This window comes from Apium graveolens, chromosome 11 (genome assembly GCF_009905375.1).
Source record: "Apium graveolens cultivar Ventura chromosome 11, ASM990537v1, whole genome shotgun sequence".
NCBI classification, from domain to species: domain Eukaryota; kingdom Viridiplantae; phylum Streptophyta; class Magnoliopsida; order Apiales; family Apiaceae; genus Apium; species Apium graveolens.
The window spans coordinates 20133258-20139257 of NC_133657.1; positions in this window are offsets into that span (position 1 = coordinate 20133258).

Here is a 6000-nt window from a genome sequence, read left to right on the forward strand (position 1 = left end):
TGCATGCTAAGGTTAAGAATAATAAGGCTATTGAATGAAGTATTTAATGAAGTTAGAATCCCATGTTTGTCATATTTATCAATTCAGTCAATCTTGTTCTCATAGTTATAATTGTTAGCATAATTCTTAGTTATAATCAAACTCAATTTGTTATCGTCTTAACATTGGATAATAACCATATATTGTAGATTAGGTGCATAAATTAGATAGTTAACCAATATAGCCTCTGTGGGAACGAACTAGAAAAGATTCTATACTACTTGTGAACTCGTATACTTGCGTGTATTATTAGCGCGTATTTAGCGACTAACAGCGCACCCCTGAAAGCATGTTACAACTTCAAGATAAGGCCGGGAAGTATATTAAGGTTGAGGAAAGTATGAGGAAGACGGTGATGAATAACGAGCCCGCTGGTGGCAAGAAGCGGAAGAATGAACTAGGATGCAATGTCAAGGACAAGTATCCTCAAACTGAGAAAGACGCTGATTCAACTCCAAAGAAGGGATGACCTGGACAAAAGTTCACTGAATATGCTAAGTTGAACTCCCCTAGAAGCCGGATCTTAATGGAAATCGAGAGAGATATGGATGTTTGTTGGCCCAAACCCTTGAAGGATGATCCAGCTAAGCTAGATAAAAGAAAATATTGTAGATTCCACAAGGATGCTGGTCATGACACTGATGAGTGCCGACAACTGAAGGATGAAATTGAATTCCTTATTCGGAAAGGAAGGTTGGGCAAATATATTGGAGATGTTAGATATATTTGTGATGTCATGTCTAATATGATTTGTGTTTAGTTTTCAGATCTTACTTAACAGGACAAATCAGTACTTAACTGAAAATCAGTACTTATACTAAAGTCAGGACTTAAGATATCAGAACTTAAGTTGTCAGAACTTAAGTTATCAGGAGATATTTATCAGGAGATAATATCAGGACTTAAGGAGGCGTTCAGATAAGGAAGGCGGCTGATTGAAAGGAAAGAAGATCGAGACAAACATAAGAAGAAATATGCATGGAAAAGAATTTTATGAAAAATAGAATACTTGGAAGAAAAGATAACTGATTGATATATATTAGGAAGTAGAATTGTATTCGATATCAATTAGAAGATTATCTTGTAACTGTGTAGTATATAAACATAGGCATAGGGTTTACACTAAATGTGTTATCATAATCGAGATTATTATTCATTGTAACTCTAACAGCTCTCGTGATAATTTGTTCATCACTGAGAGAAGACAGTTCTTTGTAACAGAGTTTATTGTGTTGAATAAAATCTGTTTTCTGTTACTTGAGTTCTTATATTCGATTTGATTGTAGTAAACACTGTATTCAACCCCCTTCTACAGTGTGTGTGACCTAACAAGTGGTATTAGAGCAATCTGTTAACATACATACAGTAAAGATCCAAAAATAATCATGTCTGAAGAAGCACAAACTCCAACCAAGCCCACCAAAACTGAAGAAACTCCAAAGACTCAAATTCATAATCGATATGAGACTATTAGGGTTCCCATACTGAAACCTTCTGAGTATTCCATATGGAAGGTGAGGATGTCTATGTTTCTGGAAGCTACAGATCCAGAATACCTTGACAACATTAATGAAGGACCATACAAGCCAACCAAGCTCTCTGTTGTAGTTGCAGATTAGCCAGCACATACTGTACCAAAGGAGAAAAGTGAATATACAGCTGAAGATATCTCATATATTGTAAAGGATGCAAAGGTAAGACATTTGCTGCACAGTGCCATTGATCAAACAGGGTAATTAACTGCAAGACTGCAAAGGAGATATGGGATGCCTTGGAGACAAGATGTCAGGGATCTGTCTCAATTAAGAAGAACAGGAGGACTGTATTCACAAGAGTATGAGCACTTTGACTCAAAACCTAATGAGTCATTGACTGGTTTATATGATAGATTTGTCAAACTCTTGAATGATCTGTCACTGATGGATAAGGAATATGATCTTGAAGATACTAATCTGAAATTCCTTTTAGCTCTTCCTGAAAGTTGGGATTTGAAGGCCACAACTATAAGAGACAACTATGCTCTTAATGAAACTACTCTTGATGAAATTTATGGTATGCTCAAGACTTATAAACTTGAGATGGATCAAAGAAGCAAGAGGCATGGGAGAAAGTCAAGGACAGTTGCTCTTAAGGCTGAGGAGGAATCCCCTAAAGTGGCTGTCTCAAAAAAAGGCAAAGGAAAGGCTCTCATCACAAAGTCTGATACTGAGTCACCAAGTTCTGATAGTGATGATGATTCAGAAACAGAAAGTCTATCTGAGATGGACCCTGATGAAGAGATGATGAAGTTGTGTGCTCTTATGGTGAAAGGAATCACAAAGATTGCATACAGGAAATTCAGAAGGGGAAAGAAGTTTTCCAGGAAAGGTGCAAGTTCTGATAAGAAAGGTTTCAGAAAATCTGAAGGCAAAGGAGGAAAGTCTGACAAAGGAGATTACTCAAATGTCAAATGCTACAACTGTGGTGAGAAAGGCCACATATCTCCTGATTGCAAGAAAGTGAAGAGTGAAAAAGGCAAGGCACTTGTCATAAAGAAGAAAAGCTGGACAGACACTTCAGATTCTGAAAGTAAGGTGAACTATGCCTTGATGGTAAATGCTGATAGCAGTTCTGAAGCTGCTGAGTTAAAGGTACCTCAAACAACTTATGCCTTTCATACTGATGATATTACTGAGTTGAGAAGATATCTTAAAACCATGTTCATTAGTTATAGAGATCAAACTTTAACATGTGAAAGATTAACTTCTGAAAATCTTGCTTATAAAAAGAGGAATGATTATTTAGAAAAAGAGTTAGTTATGTTCCATCAAACTCAGAAAGATAGAGATTATGCTTTCTATGTTAGAGATGAAGTGCTTAAAATGAATGAATCTCTAAAAATTGAGTTAGAAAAGGAAAGAGAGATTATCAGAACTTGGACTAACTCTGGCAGAACAACTCAGAATTTGTTAAGTAGTGGAAACTGGAAAGAGGGCTTAGGTTATGGAGATGATAAGAATGATAAATGAACTGTAGAAATTGAGCCTATAGTTGTTAAACAAAAGCCAAAGGTAAATCCTGTTAAGTTTGTAGCTGTAAAGTCTGATATTGATAAATCAGAAGTTAAAGAGAAATTAACTTCTGACAAACCAAAACAGGATAAGCCAACTGAAGTAAACATAGGCTTAATGACAAAGAAGCAGCTTAAGCATAAGCTGAAAGATGTTAAAAATGTAACAAGGTAAAGCCACCTAGGAAAAATAGGAATGGAAAGGTAGGTGTGAATAAAAGCAATGATTATAAGCCTGTTCCTAATGCTCCTAGAAAGAAATGTTATAACTGTGGAAATTCTAACTATCTGGCTTCTTTTTACAGGAAAATTAAGAACATAAACTCCTTACCTTCAAAATCAGGAGTTAAGAGTCAGTCTGTTAGATATAGGCCACAAAATCCTTGTTTTCATTGTGGTAGTTTATGGCATTCCATTTATACTTGTAAGGAATATCATAGTTTGTACTATGATTATTATCAAATAAAACCTTTTTTAAAGAAAGTTAGCATTATTCCTTCTAGTGTAAGTTCTGATGCAAAGTCTGATATTGCAAATTCTGATAAGAATACTGTTAACATAAATTCTGATGCTAAATCCGCTGCGAATGTTAACAAACTTAATAAGGCCAAAGGATCCAAGCAAGTCTGGGTACTTAAAACTAATCATTAGTGGTCTTTGTGATTGCAGGGCAACAGGAAAAACATCCTAGTTCTAGACAGTGGATGTTCAGGACATATGACTGGAAATAAAGCCCTACTATCAGACTTTGTGGAGAAAGCTGGCCCAGGTGTTTCTTATGGAGATGGCAATATGGGAAAAACTCTGGGATATGGCAATATCAATCTTGGGAATGTCATCATTGAAAAAGTAGCTCTAGTCCCAGGACTTAAACACAATTTGCTGAGTGTTAGTCAAATATATGACAGAGGTTATCATGTGGATTTCTTTGAAGAATACTGTGAAGTTATTAGCAAATCTAAAGGCAAAGTTGTTCTGAAAGGATACATGCATGGTAACATTTATGAAGACAAGCTTTCAACAAAAACTGATGGTTCTGCAATCTGTCTGTTAAGTAGAGCATCAATTTAAGAAAGCTGGAATTGGCATAAGAAACTCTCTCATTTAAATTTCAATAATATAAATGAATTAGTCAAGAAAGATCTTGTGAGAGGACTGCCAAAATCAGTATTTGCTCCTGATGGCCTCTGTGATTCCTGTTAAAAGGCAAAACAAAGAAAATCTTCATTCAAGAGCAAGACTGAATCTTCAATTCTTGAGCGTTATCACCTACTACATGTTGATCTATTTGGTCCAGTGAATGTCATGTCTATTGCAAAGAAGAAATATGTTAAGGTCATACTGGATGAGTTCACCAGATACACATGGGTGTATTTCTTGCACACAAAAAGTGAAACTGCATCTATCTTGATTGATCATGTGAAACAACTGGATAAATTGGTCAAAGACTCTGTGAAAATCATAAGAAGTGATAATGGCACTGAGTTCAAGAATTTGATCATGGAAGAGTTCTGCAAAGACCATAGAATCAAGCAGAAATTCTCTGCTCCTGGAACTCCACATCAAAATGATTTGTTGAAAGAAAGAATAAAACTCTTATTGAAGCTGCACGAACTATGCTTGATGAAGCAAAGTTACCAACCTATTTTTGGGCTGAAGCTGTGCAGACTGCTTGTTTTACTCAGAATGCAACACTTATTAACAAGCATGGAAAGACACCATATGAGATGGTAAAGAACAAGAAGCCAAATCTGAAGTACTTTCATGTATTTAGATGCAAGTGTTTTGTTCTTAAGACTCATCCTGAATAGCTATCCAAATTTGATCTAAAAGCTGATGAAGGAATTTTTGTTGGATATCCACTTTCCACAAAAGCCTTCAGAGTCTACAATTTAAGAACAAGGGTTGTCATGGAATCTATCAATGTCTCTTTTGATGATAAGATGATTACTGGACTTGAAGATTTCAATGATCATGATCAGCTGAGATTTGAGAATGAAGTTTTAAATTATGATTCTGTAAATCCTGATAGTCTAAATCCTGATACTGCAAACTCTGATGGATTAAACTCTGATGTTATTAAAACTGTGGTGACTATGCCAAAGGAAAATGCACCTGTGCAGGGGGAGCTTATAGAAGATCCAACCACAACTCAAGAAGCATCAGAATCTAGAACAGGCTCTTCAAGTTTTGATTCATCAAGTTCTGATGAGCCAAGTTCTGATAATTCTGGAAACTCAAGTTCTGATAATTCTGGAAACTCAAAATCTGAAGGATTCAACTCAGAGAGCATAATTTCAGGGGGAGCATCAGAAAATATTGATGGAGACATCATGGATCATGGGGGAACATCCAGTTCTAGAGATAACCTTCCATCTGTAAGGAAGTGGACTAAAGCACATACACCTAACTTGATTATTGGAGATCCTGAAGCAGGTATAAGAACTAAAACAACAACATCAAATGAATGTCTCTATCACTCTTTTCTTTCTCAGACTGAACTAAAGAAAGTGGAAGAAGCTCTTCAAGATGCTGATTGGGTGCAAGCAATGCAGGAAGAGTTAAATGAATTTGAAAGAAATAAAGTCTGGACCCTAGTGTCAAGACCAAAGAATAGATCTGTTGTTCGTACAAAGTGGGTGTTCAGAAACAAAACTGATAGTGATGGCATAATTATAAGGAATAAAGTAAGGCTGGTTAAAAAAGGATATTCTCAACATGAGGGAATTGATTATGATGAAACATTTGCACCAGTTGCTAGATTGGAAGCCATAAGGATATTTTTGGCTTATGTTGCTCACAAAAAGTTTACAGTCTTTCAAATGGATGTAAAAAGTGCTTTTCTTAATGGAGAATTAGAAGAAGAAGTATATGTTGAACAACCTCCAGGTTTTGTAGATTCAAAATTTCCT